The sequence below is a fragment of the Miniopterus natalensis genome, chromosome 3, assembly GCF_054644295.1.
Source record: "Miniopterus natalensis isolate mMinNat1 chromosome 3, mMinNat1.hap1, whole genome shotgun sequence".
NCBI lineage: Eukaryota > Metazoa > Chordata > Mammalia > Chiroptera > Miniopteridae > Miniopterus > Miniopterus natalensis.
In genome coordinates, this window is record NC_142083.1 from 82,091,346 (window position 1) to 82,113,834 (window position 22,489).

Consider the following 22,489-nt stretch of genomic DNA (forward strand, 5'->3'; position numbering starts at 1 on the left):
CTAAGGACAGAACCCACAGTGTTAGTAGAGCAAAACTTGCTTTCCTCTTTCCTGGAACAAAGAGAGTCTTCAGTTTTAAAAAAACACGTGGCAGGAAGCAAAAAAAAAAAGAAAAAAAAAACTGAGAGAGAGAATATGAGCTGAGCAATTCATATTATAACACCAGTTAACTTCAGCTCATCTAAGAATCAAAATTGAAAACAAATTGGCTTAAATTGCAGTAAGACAGTTTTCTGGCTCTCAGGCTTGTGGCAACATGGAATTCCTTTCCTGGCGGTCTCCAGGGAATGAGCTGGACCCACCCAGTTGGCCGGCATAATTATAACATAGCTGGGGGTGGAGATGGAGCAATACATCAAAGGGCCTGCACGTGTCCCTGCTAGCTTGCTCTCGCCCGTCAGTGTGCACACCAGAGGGGATGGGATGCTGGTGCAAGCATTCCAGCAAGTGCAGGCGCACAAGCATCTGCCTGCCTGGTGGGGGAGGCGAAGTCCGCTGGAACCAGGAACAAAAGGCTGATTCTTGGTGTGGGTTAACTACCGCCCCCTCCAACCCAAATAAATTTTGTGATCGCTGGAGAAACTGAAATTGCCAACCAGAGAAGTAGGGGTGGTGATGGTTTGGGCTGATATTTTCTTTGACTCTTACTTAAACATTGGCAACTTTCCGGAGACTCTAAATGTGATTGGGACCAGCCAGCCATCTCTCCCTTTGTAGTCTATGAAAATTAACTCAGTCTGCAGGGGCTGCAATCATTGCCCAAAACCCCAAGTGTAGGCTCTTCCTCCACACTGACAAAAATAACAGTTAATTAGGCTGCAACACCCAAAGGAAAGTGAACTTACACCACCAATCGCAGGACGGCATGCAGGATGTTGCCATGACAACTGGCATTTACAGCTCTTCAATTTTAATATATCAAAGGCTAGGGATAATTTCCCAGTGAGCATACACGGGGGTGGATTTTTTGCCCCCTCCCTCATTCTTTCTGCCAGTCTTTTGCAGGTATGGGAGCTCTAGTCTTGTGGCAACAGGTTCAAAAGGAAGAGAGGCTTTGTGGAAGCATCAAACACTGGCATGGGACTCCTGGGAAAGCTGTGTGCTTCGGGAGGCCCAGGGAGGGCAGCATAGCATTCTTCTCTGAGTTTAAGCTGGGCAGGTAAAGTGTGACTGTGAACCTTCGACCTCAGTTCCAGGTGAACTTCCTGTTTTCATGAACCAACCTTCCTCCCTTCTCTTCCCTTCCCTTCCCTTCCCTTCCCTTCCCTTCCCTTCCCTTCCCTTCCCTTCCCTTCCCTTCCCTTCCCTTCCCTTCCCTTCCCTTCCCTTCCCTTCCCTTCCCTTCCCTTCCCTTCCCTTCCCTTCCCTTCCCTTCCCTTCCCTTCCCTTCCCTTCCCTTCCCTTCCCTTCCCTTCCCTTCCCTTCCCTTCCCTTCCCATTGTTTTGTTGAACCCTTACTCTGTATCAGACATCTAATAGGTTTTTCTCTTTTATCTTTTATGACTACACTGTAAGATAAATATTCTTGTTTTACAGTTGAGGACCCTGAGATTAAGAGAGCTTGAATGCCTTCATCACACAGTAATTGCAGAGCCTGGATTTGCACCAAGTAAGACCTCACAACCCAGAGCCCTTACATTTTCTGTCTGCTCAGTATTATTAAAACTAACTCCCTATAAATAAAGGTGAGTATATTTATTATTATCATCATTACCCTCAGCACCATGTATTAGTCAGCTCTTGCTGCTTAACAAAATCTCAATTACGTACAATACTAAACATCTGTTTCACTTTAGAATAGGATGACTCTGAGCCTCATGTGTTTATTCTGGGGCCCAGAGGAAAGGGAAGCAGAGTCATGGAAGGTCTGCCCAAACATACAAGGACATTCAAATCCCTCTTGTGTCATATCTGTTAATGTCCCATTGGCCAAAGCAAGTCATATGATTGTGCCTAAAGTTAAGGAAAATACACCCTACCTTTTGTGGAAGGAATTGCAAAGTTTGATGGCAAGGGTGTAGATACAAAGAGGGATGAAGAACTGCAGCCCAAAAGGTCATTCAATACAGTTATTGTCATCATCATCAACAGCATCATCATCAACCACATCATCATCATCAACCTCGTCACCTCCATGGACCAGTCCTCTTTTTACGTTGATCTATGTTTAAGTAATAAACCATTTCTTTACAAGATTCTTCAAGAGTGTTCATCTTTACTGGATGAAATTTTCCATAACATTTTTTTTAAAAGACCCTTACATATTGGTTTATCTTAATTTTAAAAAGTATTGTGGTGATTGTAGTTCAATATAAGTTTCTTTTGAATTACTATGTATTTTACTCTGTGCATCTGAGAACCTAGTTTTTCTAAGATGGGGTTCCCAGGCTTCCCCAGACAACTGAAGATTTCCTTTGCATTAAAGTATCTAAGATCCCTTGGCATGAGATATCAACTTGATCTGTAATCACAGCTCTGCACATTTGTAGAGTTTTACAATTTACAAAGTCTCTTTCCCCCATCATTACATTTTATTTGCACAGCCATAGGGCCCTGTCAGTGGCATATGCAGGACTGAAGGCCAGGTTTCTAACAGCCATCCTGTTGGTAAATGAGGCATTTATCGGAAATTGTGATAATTTCAGTATCTGAACCTAATAAGTAAGGAGTGGTCAATTTTACTTTGAGAATAGTCTAAAAATATAAGGAAATAGACACATTTTAAAAGAAATAAAAAGTATTTAAATTTTGTAGGTATACCTAAATATCTATATTTGTAAACCTCAAGATGCTAAAATGCACCTTACTTGTTCAGAAACAAATTAGGAGCAAGGAAAATCTTGAACTGTGAAATATATTGAAAATCCAGGACTGTTTCTTTTATGGTCAACCAGGTGCACTAGCTAAGCTAACAGAAGGTTGCCTGCTAGAGAGTCTCAAAACCTACAAACAAGCAGATCGAATTGAAAAGCATTGAAACTGGCGTATTATTTTTGTTGACAATTGAACAACTACAAAGTGCTCTGAAAAGTTTGCTTAAACATTCTCTTGAAATTTGCTTATATGTTACTGTAATCTGAGGAAAACATTCATATGCCTTTCTTTCACAGTCTTCTCTAGCATTTAGCACAACACCTGGTACAGGTATATGCTCCACAAGTACTCGATGAATGAATGAACGAATGAATGAATGAATGAATGAACAAATGAATGAACTGGAATCTTTAGAAGGACAAATCTCAGCTCTAGAATAGCTCCCGTGGTTCACAGAGTCCGCTTTGCGAGCTCCCCTGTTTGTAGGTGGCCCTGCAGAGGGAGGCTGGGCAGGCCTGGAGGACAGGAAACAGCGGCTGGAAAGGCCATCCTTGCTGCCGTGAGGCATCGGCATCGAGCGATTGTTTTCTCTAATACAATGTGAAAAGTGCTAATGAGATTAGCCTTTTGTGATGAATACTAATATGATATGAAAACAAATGCTAATACGCAATGTGAAATTGCTAACAAAGGAGAAAATTGCTAATAAAATTCAATGGACCTCAGGGATACATGCTTCGTCCAGCCCTCTGGCCCGGCCAGGGCTGTCGCGGTGCAGGATGACAGCAGGCCGCGGAGAAGCCATAGCGTCTCAGGTGCCCGGTGATGGGTGGGTTTCATTTGCTTCACCCAAAATGACCTCTGTGTGGGTGGAGAAGTGAGAGGAGGCACCTGTCAGACACACGCTGATGCACGCATGAGCTCGCGGTGCTGGAAGAAGGGAGCCAGAATGCGTCCCTTTCGGCTGTGTGAGGGCCTTTGAGCGTTTCCAGGGTTCTCTCCTCGCTACTGCGCTGCTCGGCCCTGCCCAGACCTTGTGCAATCAACGGATCGGGCAGACATGCAAATGGAAGGTAGGCACAGACTGACTTGCTGACGGTCACAGACATAGCGCAGCGGGACTAGGTTCTACCTCTGGGTCTCCCCCTTCCTCCTCTGTCTCCCCACTCTCCTTTCTTCCCCCTCTAGTTTCTCTCCCTCACCCTCTAAGCTGGCAAGTTTCCTCCTCCCCCTCCTCGCGACTACATCTCCTCTCTCCCCATCTCCTTCCCTTCCTACCCCCTTACTCCCCTCCTCCCTCTCCATCCATTCCCTTCCCTTTCTCTCTCTCCTTCCCTTCTGTCTTTACCCGCCCTCCAATATCCATCACCCCCCCCACCTTCTCCTCCTCCATTTTCTACCCCTCCATATCTCTCTTCTCCACCCCTCCTCCAAACCCTTGGTCTCCGTTATTCTTACCCAAGGATCATTTGCACCAACAGAAGCTCACAGTTATGATGAAAGCAGACTTTGCTTGGGGAGTAGCCCGTTTTAGAATGAAAAGTTAGAGTGAAAACTTGGCTCAGCTCCATGTAAGTCCTGTGAAGGTGCCCACGTCTCTAAGCCTCAGTTTCCAAATCCATAAAATGGGTTTCCTGAAAGAGTAGTCATGAGTAGCCACCCTCTAATTGCAACTATAACTGTATAGTTAGGTGGGCTATAACTGCAACCATTCAAAAGCGAGCATGTGTGGGGAACAGGACCGGGAAGGAATATTGACAACTTGAAGATGACTTGGGTGATTTTCTGCTCCTTCAACATTTTCCTTAATAATATTTGTTCATTGTGTCCCTATGGCCCTCATCCCTGTCAAACCCAGTGCCCTCTTTTTATAATTAATAGCTCGTGACATCCCCTTTACTATGCTAAAGGGAGCTTCATAGGTTACATAACTCACACACACAATTTCATAAAAATTAATTGAATGCCCTAACTGTATTGTAAAGGAGAAGACAAGGAAGGTAATTTATATGAAATACTATGTATCTATATGTAACTGCGTGGCCATGAATACAGAATACATCATGAAGTAGACAGATCCAGGCACCTCTGTCTAGACTCCCCATGAATGGGATGCCTGCAGAAGCCAAGCCATGCAGGCCTGTTTTATTGAGGACTCAATACTTTGAGTGGCATTTTCACCAGGGATGGGGGTCTCTGAAATGGGGAACAACTGCTGGTCAAATTCAGAACAAAACAAAGTGAGACTGACAATTTAGTTGTAAGTCTCCATGTAAATTAGGACTGTGAAAAATAACTATGTGTTTATAGAGAAAACAGAGTTTATAAATAAGTTTTTCATCGGCTTTAGTGTCCAGAGGGACATGAAAAAGTCAGCTAGGGTGTGGGGCAGTTTTGCATGGCCTGAAGTTGTCCCCTCTATGGCATGGACCCAACCCTCTAAATAACCACAGTGTCCCACTCCCACCTCCCACCGTGTGACAACCCAAAACAATCGCACTCATTTCCCAAATGACTCCTGGGAGGTGGACTCACCCACGCTGAGACCACAGCTATATTTTAATTTAAAAATACGGAGCAAACACCGCTGCTCTGGAAGGCTTTGGCAACATCTGGGCTGGCATCCCTCTCTCGCTGAGGCTAAAAGCAAGCGGGAATCATGGCACTCATCCCACATCTAGAAAATTGAAAGTGAACCAATTTTTTATCATCTAACCTGACAGGCTCAGCATGTCTCTCTTGTCACATTCCTGTCTGTCCTCAGCACCGTTGAACTGAATCTTTCCACAGATCCATGTTATTGCTAATCGGATTTGTCTCAGACTAAGCTCTCAGCCTCCTCTTGTTTCCTGAGACCATAGTGGATACTCTCCTCTCCTCCCTGAGCCCAAGCTTCGTTGGATTTCAGCTCATAAAGGAATTCCTTGACATGCGGCCCCTAGGAGAAATGATGGTGCTGTCAGCAAAGGCTGGACTGGCCACTGATAGCTTGGATTAAAGCTGGACATTTCTCAGATGAGCAGGCCCATCTGGGCCAAGCAGACATTCCCGCGGGCTGGAACTCTTCAGTGGCAGACAAGCTTTAGTTCCTGCTCTGGCACGTGGAAGTTTTTTCTGACAGCAGTGTTCTGTCTGCTTCAGAACTGGGGGACACTTAGCAGAGCTTGGGATTGCAGAAGGAAAAAGGTTGGCTCACGTTGAAAATTGAAGTTTCCTGAAAAAAGCTCTCTGTTCAGCCCTGTGATTTCTTCACTCTAAGCCTTTCTCCTGGGTTACATTATCTTTGGAATTTCTTCCAATTGCCGATTCAAGACTTTAGATTAAGTTTCCTGTTCTTTAGAGTCTGCGAGGTAGGTACAGTCCTGGATATTCCCTTCTTAACCCCCTCTGAACTATTGTCTGGCCCTGTTTCCCTGTAAGTAGTTCCAGCCAACCACTTAAGTGTTTACCGAATGAAGATAATCCATCATTTCAAAGCAAAAGTTCTAGATGTGGGCCACTTGGGGTTGGCACGAGTGTGTGTGTGTGTGTGTGTGTGTGTGTGTGTGTGTGAGAGAGAGAGAGAGAGAGAGAGAGAGAGAGAGAGAGAGAGAGATTCTGTCATATTTCCTATAGGATTTGATGTTATATGAATCCATCCTAGTGCATGTCCTTGAATTGCAGCCTAATCTCTTGTGCAAATCAGGTGTCATCTCCTCTTGTGAAATAGGCACAATAATAGTGTCTAATCTCATAGGGTGGTTGTGAGGATTAAATGAGATTCAGGAGCGGAGGGCCTGGCTCATAGTAATATTTCAATAAATCGTCACTCTAGTCTTACACTCAGTCTATGCATGGAGTCTCGTCTTCACTCAGCTCTGGGGCTTCGTACATCCCAGTCCACAAGTTGCTCCAGCCCAAAGTTAGGGTTCTTCCCCTCTCTTACACTCTGTGCATCTAACCCTGTGGTAAGTTTGATGATCCCTACCTTAAAAAATACTTCAGCCCATTGCTGTTTCTCCATCTCTTCTCCTGCCACCTTCTTTCAAGCCTCCACCTTCCGTCATCGTGGCTGTGGCAGTGTCATCCTAACTGGTCCTTGTTTGGCTCATGGACCTTGAGAATCTGTCTTCATGGCAGAGTCATCTTTTAAAATTTTGACCCATGTCACCCCTTTGCTCAAAACTGCTCAAAAATGACCCCCATGCGACTTGGAATTAAATTTAAGCTCCATACCCAGGTTTTCCTGATTCCATGTGACCAGACCCACGACATCTCCACTGTCTCATCTTGTATTTTCCTTCTGTTCATCATGGCCCTGCTATGCTGATCTTCCCTCTTCCTCATTAGTCCCTCCAGACTTTGGACATGTGGTTTTCTGCATCCCAGGGTGCCCTTTCATTATTCAGTCCTTAGCAGAATTGCCAACTCCTGAGAGAGGCCTTCTCCGACCACCTTGTCTAATGTAGCCCATCATTATATGATCACTTATAAGGTGACATATAATTTATTGTCCAAGCTAGAGCACTTATAGGAGTGAAGGGAGGCTCTATAACAATTAAGCCAGGACAATAGGTTTAAAGCAGGATAGTCCTGGGTAAATGATAATATGTGACCCCCCTCTTTCCCATTACTCATGCCCCGTCTATCATATCACTGTGCTTCATTGTCTTCATAACCCTTGTCATTGACAGATATTGTTTGTTTACATACTTATTACCTGTCTACTCTATTACAACATTATTAAACTCTAGGAGGATGGGCATGCTGCCTCTCTGGGTCACTGTTGAGTTGTCATTCATAAGAACACTGGTAAAAGACAAAACTCAACTGAGTAAATTTTACAAATCTGTTGGCTTTGTTCAGTAATTCATGATTCAGGCAACATCCAAGCTAGCAGATAGAAAGGAGCTCCAAGGAGCTGCACACAGTGAAAGACTTTCATAGCCAGAAGGGAGCAGAGAGGAGGCCAAAAATGGTTGGCTACTGCAGGTCACTTTCCTTCAGGCGATGTCAAGGGTCTATCAGACAGATAACCTAACCAGTGCTCATCGGGTGGTTCCTGACGGACGGGTTCAAGATTTCATTTCTGGGAGCAACAAAACTATAATTAAGTCTCAGTTTGGTGGTGTGGGGCTTAGCATAAGCAACTCCATTTTGACCCTGTTGTCTTGTTTTTAACTATACTGCTTAGCACATAGTAGGTGCTCTACAAATATGTGTGGAATAAAATATGTTGAATGTAAGGCACTTTGATTCTTGCTGGTTAGATAACTATGGGCTAGTTATCCTGGCTACACTTCTCATCATTTTGACAGTGAATCATAAAACTTGCCTTCCTGTGTTGGCCAGGAATCATGTTCTTGACCAAATTAGGAGATTCCAACCAAAGCTGGCTTGGGGTACACAGGGTCACCTGGAGGTCACTTAGTCACTCTTAGTGTCTCCTGTGTTTGAATTAGGTTTGACAAGCACAAATCAGAAAATAGTTCCAGGAGCGAGAGGTACTTATTCAACCTGATTTGAAATGTCATGGTTTTGCAACACTTAGGGCCAAAAAATAAATGCGCTCCCTGCTTATTGATTGTAAATGCCAAAAAAGCAATGCCGCAAATAACACAATGGGATCATTGAATTCATTAGCGTGGATACAGACTGTGTAAAATCCGGTTATTGTGGAGTGGGGATTGGATTGCATGTTAATTAATATTTAAGTCCTTTGGAAGTGGCACTGAAGGAAGAACCCTCCCTTGACCCTTTGGTTCCTTCACAGCCCATTCCCCAAGAGATAGGATTTCCTGGGGGCCCAGACAGAAATCCCCTTATCACACAGCAGCACAGATCGCAGGCTGAGAGGGCACTGGACTATTTGCATTTCTACAAAGGAAGGGCCTGGTATTATGTAACTGCCTGTGGGTTCCGAGGGCTTCTAATGGGCCTCCCATTGTATAGTCTCTTAGCAACCAATTGAAGTTTGTAAGCGGAAACAAAGAGACTCAAGTCCATCACTCCTTTAGCGCATTCCTCTGAGTCTGGCTTGGCTCTAAAGAGCTAGCCTGGGAGATGCTCTTAGCAATCCTGTTCAACCATCGGTTCACCTGGGAAGGAAAGGAACCGGGAGGCGGGAGGCAAGTTAGAGGCCAGCTGTGTTCTGTCTCTAGAACTTGAACTGAAGCCAAGGAAAGCCTTCAAAAGGACTTGACTTGCTTCCATTCATTCTAAAGAAGATGAAGGGATATATATATATATATATATATATATATATATATATATATATATATATGGTGTCCCCCCAAAAGTATACACTGTGAATGATTATAAAGTCAGTGTTTATTAATGTACAGTTCATTTTTTTTCAAAATTTAAAAGAATCTACAGAAATGAGTGTGTGTACATTTTTTGAACTCTCTGTATATTTATATATCTCATAGTCACAGACAACAGCGTAGTGATAGCCAGTGGTGGGCAAAGAGGGGATGAAGGGGGATGGAGAGAGACTTTGCTTTGGGTGATGGGTGGTGCATGATGCAGTGTTCAGATGATGTTTTGTTGAGTTGTGCACTTGAGACATGTATGGTTTTGTGAACCAATGTCACCCCAATAAATTCAATTAAAAAATGCGGTAACATTGCTTGATAGTCAAGAGTGTTCTTTAGGGTCAGTAGGAATCTGGCTCTGTTGTTTACTAGCTGTGTGGCCTTGGGAAAATTGCATCTCCGGCCTTCAGTTTCTTCATTTGTCACATAAGAATAAAAACGGTACCTTCCTCATTGGTTTGCTGAGAGCATGAAGGTGCGTAATGAGATTAACAAGTGTTTATCCAGGTTTAGGGTTCCCTATGTGTCAGGCACTGTCCTTGGTGGTCAATAAAACAGACATCCCTGCCCTCAGGGAGATTACATTCTAGCAGGAAGAGATGGATAATAAAAAACCCCAAAATACTATGGAGGGAGATAGAGAAGCTGATGATATTAATGAGAGCATCATGGAAAATCTCACTGAGCAAGCCCTGAAACACAGTCCACGGAAAGGCCTTTACACAGCACACAGAAGAATTGCCGTTAACCCAGAACGCAGACCTGGCTTAGTGCCTGTGGCATCTTGCTCTGGATACACCGATGACTCCCCAAATACGAGTTCATCCCAAGATTCCTCCATGGGATGAGAGCAGAGTGAGGCCTTCTCTCTAAGGATTTCTACTGAGATCAGCCGTGTCCCTTGTTCCCCCAGCTTGGTCAAAAGGCACACGTCTCATAGGGTATCAGGTCAAGGCCGGGCCAGCCATCTTGGCCCAAGGGCACCTTCCAAGGTCACCGCCTCCCAAGGTGAGCTCCTGAGTACTAGCAACATAACCCGCCTCGCCTCACCTCTCACTGCCCTGCATGTGTCCATTCCCAGAGACGCCCGAGTCACAGAAAGGCTGTCCAGGAATCCGGGGTGTCTTCCATAGCTCTTGGATCTTCCCACTTCTCTCCGTTTCCACTGCATCTTCTCCTCTCACCCCCATCCTGTTCACGCCAACATCACACCCTATCGGGACGATCACAGTAGTTTAATAACTGTTCCCCCCACTCCTACTCTTGCTAGCTTTCATCTATCCTTTGTGGACCAGAGACCAAAGTCTCCCTGTTGAACTTAGACTAAAATTCAGACCCCCGGCCCTGGGCTATTAGAGTTGTACGTGATCTACCCTCCTCTCCAATTTCATCACTGACTGCTCCCCTGTGCTCAACCCACTCTTGCTCCACCCGCCTTCTTGGCTTATTTACACCTTAAAACACAAATGTGATCATGTCTCTCCCATTCAGGCAGCACCCCCGGGCCTTACAAACATTCTCTGGGACTCGCTGCTCTGAGGATAGGAAGCCCAGCCTCGGAGTCTGCCTCAGTCTGCTCTCTACCCACCAGCCTGACGCCGCCTGGGTGAGCTGCTGTGTCTGTGGTCCAGCTGGGCATCCTTCCTGCCTCTTGTGCATGCAGGGCTCTCCCCACCACAGGGCCTGTGCTCAGGTTGCTCCAATACATCTTCATGCCTGTTAAATCGCCATCATATATCAAATCTGAGCTGCAGGGTTGTTTCCTCACGAGGACTTCTCTCACCTCCGACCAGCTCCTGTCCTCCCATTACACACCCTTATCACGTTGTAAACTCTCATTCCCTGCTTCCTAGTTGCAACTTTACATCTAGTTACACATTTATTATGTTAACTGCTGTCTTCCATACCAGACTCTAAGCTCTGGGAGGAATGGGACTGTGTCTGTTTTGTTACCATTTTGAACCCAGTGTTCAGTTCAGATTCGTGGTAGGTGTTAAATAAATGGTAGTTGGGGGATGAAGAAATAGTATCTCAGCCACTCTTCAAGTACCAAGCCCTGTGTTGGGAGAGTGAAGCCAACGTGAGGTTTCCTGGAGCCATGGGGACAGGTTGAGGGTGAGGCAGACTATGGAATTTGCAGTCCATGAGGTGCCAGGGCAGGCCGGAGCACCGGGAAATCGTATTGCTTGACATTCTTTTACCCTTTTTTGTTTGCGCCTTCATCCTATATTACAAATCCCTTGAGGGTAGGCATAAAACCTTTCATTTTTGTATCGCTCCCATCTAGCTCAGGACCTGGCATACACTAGGTGCTCAACGGAGCTGCACTAAACGAATAGATGCATGCATTATGGATTTAGCATCAGAGCTGGGGGTCATTCTGGAGAAATGGCCTTGAAGGGAAGGCTTGGGATGGCTCTTTAATTATAAGTATTGGAGCTCTTCATAAAACATGATAGAAAGAGCCCACATGGTTTCTTTTTAAACTAACATTTATTGAAAACATACTTTTTGCCAGATCCTGTGATAAGTGCTTTATATGCATTATCTTGTTGAACACCAAGAAGTTAATTTATAGTTGCTGCTTCATTGGTAGATGGGAAAGCTGGAACTTGGAGACAACTAAACGGCCTAAGGTCAGAGAGTAACTGGAAAGTTAGCATTCAAACTTGGGTCTAATTTCTAAATCCACAGGCTTAACCAGTTTACTAAGAGGACTCTGTCACTAACTATGGGTTCAGAAGCGAGTGAGCCAACACCTTTGCCCTCGTGGTCTCACTCATCAGATGGAAGATTCCATTCCTGCTCGAATCTCAAGGTTAAGTAAAAGGATGTATGCATGTAGACATTAGGAATTGTCTGGCTAGAAAGGGTGTCACGCATGATTCATTCATTGAGATCCAGCTCCACACGAGCCTGAGGGAGCTGCTATTACATGACCTCCGATTTCTCAAGCCTCTGATGATGGTAAGACTGCAGCCTGCATGCGACGTGACCTTGAACTACTACCTGCTTTCCAATTCCCACTGGTAGGGCCCCTCACACCTTAGGAGGCTAAGAAGCCAAGAGAGGTATTTCACCCTGGTTTCTAGTCATTTGTTCTGCTCTGTGAACTTCTGTGTTTGCTTGTCCAATTTCATGAAAATTGGATTAATGAGTGTTAATTGGTGCTGATTCAGCTGGTTTAGAAAAGAGGGTGTCGAATGGATGAGGAGCTCACTGGTGTGAGGGTTGGATCCTGGGGTTGCTGGGAATTAGGTTTTTGCATGGATGATACTATCGCAGGTAAAAGCTACTGTTCATGAAAGCCAACATCTCTCCTATAGACACCTCTGGAAGGAGGAAGGATGCTTCTTCCATTAGAACACTTGCTTCCAATGTTGGTAAGCTTGAGGATTTGGTTAAGATGCTCGTTCATTGATTCATTGATTCATTGATTCATTCATCAAACCTTTCTCAAGCACCTGCTAAGTGTCAGGCTTTGTTTTTGTCTCTGGAGAACCAGTGATGAGTAAAACAGAGTAAGTTTCAGTCTTCATGAAGAGTATGTTCTATCTGAGGTCAAATAAATATTAGAGATAGTGTTGACCATCATTTTCATCCAACGCTTTTATAACCACCATTAAGTACGAGAGAAGACCTTTTTAAAAACACATTTATTGAGATACAACGCATATACTATAGAATTCACCCATGTAGAGTGCACAGTACAGTTCAATGGTTTTTAGTATAGTCAAAGCTCTGGGCAGTTGTCACCACAGTCAATTTTAGAACATTTTCACCACCTCAGAGAAAAAACTCCATAGTCTTTAATTATCAGCATCTCATACTCCAACCCCAGCTCCAGCCCTAGGCGACCACTAATCTATCTCCTGTCTCTATATATTTACCTATTCTGGATAGAGAAAAGGTTATATTTTGAGAGTGGGGAGCATGGAAGGAAAGTTTACTGCTCTCACCTCCCAAATAAGGCCTCTTGGACTATTTCCCTTGGAGCTTCCTCCAAGATCCAAATTTCCGCTGCTTCACAGGCTTGGTGGTAGGGGGCACTGGACAGTGTCCTGACACATCATCACTCTTTTATGATCTCATGTTCCACCCCTAAACCTACCTGAGGTTACATGCTCCCAGCCAGTCCCAAATGCTGAGTATAAATATGCATATGCGGGCATAAAAGAGACTCCAGTCACCTGTGCAGTCACATATTCAAGCAGCAATGAGCATGTTGTGTTTATAGAAGTCCCATCTTAGTCCAAGTTCCTGTAATTTGCCCTCTGGACTGCTGCAGTAGCCTGTTCTCTGGCCTCCTTATTTCTCACCTTGCCTCCTTCCAATCTGTTCTTCCCAAGGTACCAGGATAAATGTTATAAAGCATGAATGTGACCACATCTCTCCTGTGCTGATGGAAATCCACATGGTCCTCAGAATAGTTTCTTTTCATGATCAATGAGGCCCTGCAGAGCCTGGCCCCTGTCAACCTCTCCAGTGTCACCATTCATGGTTCTGAGTCACTATCTGATCACTTGTAGTTCCTGCAAACTACTATACACACCCTAGCAGGCCTTACACATGCTCTGGCCTTCTCTGGAACACTCTCTCTTGCCTATATTTCCTAGACAACCCCCTCTTATCCTTTTGGTCTTACCTTAGCTATTACTTCCTTTGGGAGGTCTCTCTATTTCTTCAGGATGTGGTTAGGTGGTTCTATTAGTTCTCTATTGCTACTTAACAAATTACCCCCAAAGTTAGCACTTTAAAACAACACACACTTATTATCTCATGTTTTCTGTGGGTGAGGAGTTCAGGAGTGGCTCAGCTGGGTGGTTCTGGATCAGGGTCTCTTATGAGTTGAAGTCATGACATTGGCTGGGGCTGCCATCATCTGAAGGCTTGACTGTGGCTGGAGGATCCACTTTCTAGGTAGTTCACTCTAATGGCTGTTGGCAAGAAGCCTCAGTCCCTTACCCTGTGGGCTGCTTCAGAGACTTTGACAGTCCTGACAACTTGGCAGTTGGCTTCTCCCAGCATGAGTGGTCCAAGAGAAAGCAGGGAGGAAGCTATAAATACTTTTTATGCCTGTAATGGATGGAATGTTCGTGTATCCTCCAAATTTATATGGTGAAATCCTAACTCCCAATGTGATGGTATTAGGAGGTGGGACCTTTGGGAGGTGATTAGGTCATGAGGGTGGAACCCTCTTGAATGGGATTAATACCTTTATAAAAGGGACCCCAGAAAGCTCTCCCTCCCTCTTTCTGCCATGGGAGGTCACAATGGGAGGATGATAGTTGGCAACTTGGAAGAGGGTCCTCGCCAGAACCTGACTACGTTGGCACCTTGATTTCAGACTTTCAGTCCCCAGAACTGTGAGAAATCAATATTTGTTGCTTGTAAGATACCCACCTGTATTCTGTTACAGCAGCCTGAACAAGCTAAGGCGATGTTCCAGGCTCTGAAGTCACATATTGTAGTTCTATCATAGTCTATCTGCTAGAAGTAATTCATTTCTAACTCACACTTCAGGAGAAGAGTATTAAGCGCTACCTCCACGCTTCCACACATCCTGCACTTCCTCCTAAATGAACACTTAGTGGTCACAGTCTGTCCCCCCTCTATTCCCCCATGAGTTCCTGGAGAATGAGGACTGGTTTCCATTCACAATTATATTCCTAGAGTCTATTATAGTTCCTTGCACAGTGCTTGGTAACCTTGTATTTGTTTGAATAAATCAATAACCTGCTCTGGACACATAGAAGGTATAGAACTGTGCTTCTCAAACTTTAATGTGCATGCAAATCACCTGGGGGGGTTGTTAAAATGAGGATTCTGATTCAGAAGGTCTGGGGTGGAGCCTGAGATGCTGTTTTCCTTACAAGCTCCCAGGGAATGTCGATGCTGAGCTCCATCAGTGGAGCACACTTTGCGTAGGGAAGGTCCAGAAGACATCATCTTAGTCCCAAATAAGCTTAATAACCTAGCTAAGGAGACACTTCATCCAGCTGAATATCCCGAGGCCAGCCACACAGCCGTGTCAGCCTAGCTGTGGGCATACCTACCGGGTGCGGGGCTCCCTCTCCGTTCGTGGGCCCAGTATGACTGGGGAGATGTCAGAAGGCAGTCAAGGAAGGGGCTGTGGAATACAGGAAACCTTCCAACCTTATGTATGTTCTAGAATGTAGAGCTGGGAAGGTCACTCATGTTTGGGCAAAAGGGTTGAGACATGAGCAAGAGCCAGAGGGAAGCTGGTTACCTGCCTGGGAGGATCCAAAAGAAAGGTGGGGTTGGGTGGTAGCAGGAGATGGAGTCCTCCCTCCCACCCCAAGGAACTCATGAAGCCTGGTCTCTCTCATAAGGCTGAAGCATGGCTTTGGCTGGAGGCAGGGGGATAGACTAGATGATATATTTGTACCATTCCTCCCACTTCTTGGGATATGCAATTCTAAGGGTCGCATTTTTTTCCCCAGGAAAATTGAATTGGTTCAGACCATAGAGATGTTTTCTCTAAATGCCTTGGATCTCACTCTTATCCCTGTGGTGTTAGTTTTAACAATGTGGGGTACTGTGGTCTCAAGCCAGGTAAGATCTTACGGCATGAAGGGCTGGTGTAAGCGCAGGGCAGTAATGATAATCTCCAACATTTGGGGAAAGGTTTCAGGTCCATTTAATCCAGTGCTTCTCAGCCTTGCCTGCAATTGGATTCATCATCTAGGAGCTTTAAAAATTACAATGCTTGGGTCCCACCTCCAGAGGTGCCGATTTAATTGGTCTGGGGTGTGGCTTGTGTATCAGCATTTAAACAACCTCTCCAGGTGATTCCGTTGTGCAGTCTTGGTTGAGAGCCATTGATCCCTCTTTCCAGGAGCCCTTCACTAGCAGGTAAGGTGGATAAGATTATCTCCAGCTTTCTTTTTTTCTTTTCAAATGCATGGGAAAAACTGTATCATAAAGTTGAATGACTGGCTCAAAGTCACACACCACTAGTGGGAGGGTCAGAACCCAAACCCCTGGTAGCTGGTTAGAGTGCTTTCACCTTGTTTCACTTGTATTGCCCCCAGGTGGCATTATGCCCATTACAAAGGAAGAGAGACAGTGTGATCATTAATTTTACTTGTTAACTACACTGGGTCCCAGGGTGCCCAGATATTGATTAAACATTATTCTGGGTGTGTCTGTGAGGGTGTTTGGGGGTAAGATGAGCATTTGAATGAGTAGACTGAAGCAGACTGCCCTTCCTAATGCAGGCAGGCCTCATCTAATCGACCAGTTGAAGTCCTGATTGGAACAAAAGGCCAACCTTTCTGCTAATGATGGGGACTCCGCCTGCTGGGAAATCAGTCTTTATTTTTTGGACTTGAACTGAAACCTTGGCTCTTCTTGGGTCTCGAGTGGCTGGTTTTGGATTTGAACTACACCATCTGTTCCCCTCATTCTTAGGCCTTTGGACTTGGACTAGAACTTATGTTGTCAGCTTTCCCAGGTCTCCAGCTGGCTGACTGCAGATCTTAGGACTGTCAGCATCCATAACCGTGGGAGCCAATTTCTTATAATGTCTCTCTTTTTCTTTTTCTCTCCACCCACATATATACACATACGCATATACATCCTATTGGTTCTACTTCTCCAGAAAATCCTCACTTACATACTGACAAATGGAGCAAACAGGTTTCTGGGTACAGGTCAGACTTTGAGTTAGGGTGCAGTTAGAGCGGGTTCTATATCCCTTATTCCCTAGATGTTAATTCCTCTCCTGTTTCCAGGCTTTGAAGCTAAATTTAGGCCAATACCATATTAGATGAACAAATCCTTGATGACAAGGTCAGCAGCAGTGTCTGCTGATGCAGGCCATGAATAGTCAAGGTTGGAAAAATAAAAGTTGGCAGAAAGGACTGTAATTCATTGAACCCAGCCCTAGAATGTCAGTATTCTTAGTCCTGAGCAATTCTGTCCTGGACTTCATCCAAGTTCATCTTTGGACACTCGAAACCTATCTGCCCACCATTCACCCCCAATCAAATCAGCATTCGTTCATAGAATGAGACCGAGGTTGGAGGTGCTGGAATAATTCCCACTGTGGTGACGGAGACCCCAAGGTTTTCCAAAATAATAAAAAGATGATCTAAGGAACAAAGGCAAAGAACTCAGACCCCACTTATCAGCCAGGGATTGTGTTAAATCAGAATAATCAGAGAGAGGAAGTATTTTGTAGCAATTGTTATCATAGCCGGTTCCAGAGCTCTCTTTGGTGAGAATTAAGTTTAGAAATTGGGAGAGAACTCACCTTTTACAGTTTGCTTTAGGTGTGGAATGTGTGGCCCAAAGGACTGGTCAACAGAGACGCAGCAGGTGACAAGAGATAACAGGGCATTTGGGGGGGAGGGAGGAGAGCAGAAAGAAGAGAGAAGATGAGGGTATGAAAACAGGGAGAGGGAAACATGCCTGGAAGCTGGAGACCGTGTAGGCAGGTGGCTAATGGGAGATTCTGGGGCTTTAGAGAACAGATGTATCTAATATTAAATTCTAAATCATTTGAAATGTTCTCATACAATCCCTTCCCTGAAAGCTTTGGTAAAATCTTCTGTCCACATAGCTTGGTGGTAGGAATCTGGGGAGTGATGGGTTGGGGTGCTTATTGGGAGATGATATGGTACACAAAGGAGATAACAGAAAACCCCTGCAGAATAGAGGAATGATCTGTAAAATGAACCAATTCAGTGGAAGTGCTGTTTCCCTCTATTCAGGGCATGTGGGAAAAATCTCACTTGGATCTCTGAGGTCAAGGCGATGCCCCCTTGACATGAACCGAGGCTTAAGGAAGACATCAAGTCTCAAATCCAGAATTATTGTGGAGATCAGACTAAATGGAACACCCCTGAAGAAATTATGGAAGTAGCAGCAGTCCAGTTCATTCATTCACTCATTCATTCATCAAACACTGGCACACCATTTTCTGTGTCAAATCCTTTAATGTTTGCTAAAAATATAGACATTATCCCTGCCCTCAAGGAGCTTCCACCTTTGAGGTGTGAAGGGAAAGCTGACATTTATTGAGCTCTTCCTATGTGAACACAGTGGGCTGTGCATTTCACAGGCATTGTCTTTCTAAAATTCTCCCAAAAGATTTATAAGTCAGTAACTATCATCCCCAACATACAGACAGGTAAGCTGAGGCCCAGATAGATTAGGGAATGAGACTCAAACCTGACTCAGCTGATCCATACTTAACCACCGTTTAGACATAGGATTATCTCATCCCAGAGTTGGAAGGAGGGCCCTTATTTTGGTCAGAGGCACTGAAAAACTGGTAGTTCAGCCTTAACAGTATGGTTGGAAAAGCACTCCCCATATTTCTTGAAGGTGAAGAAGCAGAGACTTGTGAGCCCTGGAAGAAATATGCTGTGAAGCCTATCAGCCAATCTGCTACCAGTGTTTTCTATCGCTGGGTTATTATTTTCCTCGTCAAATCCAGTTTTGGAAGCTTAGTACACCAACTCAGCAAGGTACGGCTACCTCATCATGGACGAGTTTGCCAGCTGAGGGTCCCGGCGCCTGCCAAGGGGACAGAGCAGCGAAGGGCTCTGGGGAGACTGGGGTCCCAGGATGATGCTACAGAAACGTGGAGAGAGGTGCCATTCTTCTTTGCAGGTACACAGGCTCTGCTTTCTGCTGCATGTTAGAATCATCCACAATTAGCGAAGGGCAGTTACATGGGCCTTTTTAATGAGTCCTGTGCCCAGGCTACAAGGAGCAAAGGAGAAATCCATCATGCTGTCCCATAAGCATAAATATTGTACAACTGATTAAGTGAGGGTGAAATCCTCTGCACCATCCATATGATAGTTATTTAAAATGATTTGCTCAAGACAGGCCCAGAACCCTTCTCCTTAGGGAGACAACTAGGAGCTGGGAGGGCATGATCTGGGCACTTGAGGAGCAAAAACGAATTGGTCTGGCATCTGAAAAGCCACCTGAGCTTGGAGTTGGCTGTGGCAAGTGGATAGACATCTGTTGTTTTTGTCTGTTCAGCACCATCCTCTCCCTTTGGGGAGATGTTCCGCTTCTACCCTGGTCATGTGATTGGGATGGGGCTGCCAGTCACAGTTTCTTACCCAGTTTCCTGGCCGCAGGGGTGGACATATGATCCAGACTTAGCCAATTCTAGCGCCTTATTTGCCGGGTCCCAATGATTGGTCCAAGCATGTGACCCAGGCTTGCTTGTTAGAACCAGCTCCTTTGGCAAAGAGGGCAGAGGAGATGGGTGTTTGTGTTACGGTGTCTGCAGGACAGGAAGCAGAGACTTGTGGGGCTTCTTTCTCTATCGCGTGCCGTCCACTGTCTGGGGGGAGACTGGAATCAGACTGGGACCAGCAGAAAGGGACAAAAAAGGAACATGCGTATCAAGACTCCAGTCCCCGTTCTTGAGTCCCCCGGGGCTGCCCTGGTTCTGCTGTCTCTGAAGTTTCATGACCCAAAAGATTCCTCTTTGGGTTAAACTTCTTTGAGTTGGGTTACTATTATTTGCAAGTCAAAGAGCCCTCATTAACAGATATGAACATCAAAAATCACATTTTGAGAATATTTTCTTCTAAAGAGCCAGTGCCTTACATGATCTGTATCAGGTGCTGGGCTGGAACTTGGACTATGCACCTACATGTGTGAACTTGAAGGGACCGCAGTGGTCACCCCAATGGGGACCCCTTTTCCCCATTTGGTGGTTGAGGAATCTGAGCTCCATCATAGGAAAAAGACTTGCTGTGATCACATAGCCAATCAGGGGGAGAACCAGGGCTGAAGAGGGTCTTGGTCTCTTGATTCTTAGGCTAATACTTCCCATCAGGGTTGGAGCAACATGCAGTTTCCTGGCAGGACAAACAGACCAACTAAATATGATCAAGAGAATCCCAAACTTGACCTCAGGCCAGCCGTTCCTTCTTTCTACCCCAACTCTGAGTTTCCACTCTTCTGACTTTCTAAGACTAGGTAAGAAGTGAGTCTCACTCTTAGAGACCTGGCCTAGAACTCAACTTTCAGCATCTTGACAGCAAGGCCTAAAGTCAACCCTACCAAAGGCCCAGCTGCTTCCACCAGAGGTATGGGTTTCAAAGCATGGTCATCTATACACCCCCTGGCCACCAAGGGGTTGACTGGGGGTGGGAAATGGGGTGGAAGGGGAGACACTGCTAAGAGAGAATTTCCACTCCCACTTCAACTAGAGCATTCCTGCCAGCCCCCAATTTCAAAGTCTCTTTTATATACTGGAGTTTAATGTATTTTCGATTTTGTTTGAAAATAGGTTCCTCTTGAAAGAAAAAACACACACCCTAAAACCATTAATCTGATAAACTTAAGCCAACCACTACTATTCTCTGAACAAAAGGTGGCATGTGACAGGTCACATACGTCAGCAGGAAAGGAATTTCAACCAACTCTTTCATAAAAACACTAAGAAACGTCATTATTGAAGGGGAAAATCACTGTTTACAATAACCCATGTTTTGCCAAATATTTCTGATCAACGATTGGCTGGAAAGACAGCATCTTGGACAAATGACCTCATGCCCATATGTTAATTAAGAAATATGCCCTTGCCTGGCTGGCTTGGCTCAGTGGTTTAACTTCGACCTATTAACCAGGGGGTCATGGTTTGATTCCCGGTCAGGGCACATGCCTGGGTTGCAGGCTTGATCCCCCATAGGGGGCGTGTAGGAGGCAGCCGATCAATAACTCTCTCATCATCGATGTTCTTCCTTCTCTCCCTCTCCCTTCCTTTCTCTGAAATCAATAAAAACTTATTTCAAAAGAAGAAAAAAAATATGCCTTCATTCACTTGTTTGTTCACTAAATACTCATTGGGTGCCCCCCTCCTGGGCTCACTGTGTTAAGTGCTGAGAATACCATGCTGAACAAGATATATGATCTTTTCTTCCACAGAAATTTTGGAAATTAATCCTTCCCTTCAAGCAAAACCTTTTTTTTTGATGACTCATCTTTGAGCAGAGAGGAGGGTGGGGTGGAGGTGTGTGGCTGTAAGGTCAGACTGGAAAAAAGGTTTTGGTAAATGAATATGGGGTTCCCCCTTCTTTCCAAATATAGTCACTTACCTTCTTTACTCTATTTTGTTCTAGCTGTAAATTCTCATCTGGGTACTAGTTCTACTCTTTGTCTTTAAGGACTGGAAGGTAATTAAAGGTATCTCTGCAACCCAGCCACCTGGGCACTCTCCACCCTTGGCCACAGCCTTCAGGAACCACATATAAGCACTGTTATATACAGAACCAGACCTCCTAATGATTTGGAAGGTCTCTTTGGGGGATAGGAAACCTTAGTTCTAGTTCTGTGATGCTAATAGTTTGGTATAGGCAAATCACCTCACCCATTTGAGTTTCTGAATCTTTACCCATGGAACGAAGGGGCTGAAATTTAGACTTTCCCATAGGAACATCTGAGTTTCCATTTCTGGATGAATTATTTAATATAAGGCTAGCTGCTGTAACAGATTCTCAGTTGCATACAAAGTACATGCTTATTTCTTTTCATGTCATAGTCAATGGGGTGACTGGCCAGATGGCCTTCCATGTTGCTGTCCAGGGGCCAGCTCTTCCTATGTTGTGGCTCTCCCTCCTTTAAGTTGGGGTGCCAAGAAGAGCAGTAGAATAGATCAACTAATGAATGCCCCAAATCAAGATGATTCAAGACATTTGCACTGATAAATAGGGCAAGAGAGAGAGGAGGCTCTCATGGGAAAGGTTTGGGTTTTTTTGGTGTACCATTCCCAGAGGTACTGCTATACCAGGTCCATGTCCAGAGTGGATGGAGCAAGCTCCTATTCCATCTCCCAGCTTTGAAAATCCATTTACTATATTGTCCTCAGATAGAGGATGTATCAGATAAGAACAGATACTACACTTGATCTTCGCAAGAAGCGATTCTCCTGGAAAGTTTTACAGGTCAGGTCTAGAAGTGCATTTATCTATTCCACTCACATTCCATTGGCCAAAGTTGGTCACATGACCACACCTAAGCACAAAGGTATCTGGGAAATGTAGTCCAGCTGTGTGGTGAAGAGGGAAGGAAAACAGATTTGCTACATAATCAGCCAGTTGGGTATAGAAAACTGTTTGCCACTTTAGATGGCAGAACTTCCTCGCTAACTTCTACTTAACAAAGGATTTAAAACCGTATAGTTCTGCCTCAACCAGGGGAATCATTTACAGAAGCTGAGATGACAGCAGGCTTGATTAGGAAGTGTGTGCAAACATCCAGGTTTTCCCAAGAGAGGCCCAGGTTATGCCTGTGGTCTCAGCATTCTTTCCAGTCACTCTCAAAGGTCTCCCAGTTTGGATGACAGGTTATATAGTTACCCTAATCCTAGGGGGTGGACA

The 22,489-nt window shown here is 44.9% G+C and overlaps 1 pseudogene; it reads right to left on the reverse strand.

Annotated features, from left to right (window-relative positions):
- Positions 1 to 21,863: 21,863 nt before the first annotated feature.
- On the reverse strand, positions 21,864 to 22,034 carry LOC148093538 (U2 spliceosomal RNA; annotated as a pseudogene).
- Between the last annotated feature and the right edge of the window lie 455 nt (positions 22,035 to 22,489).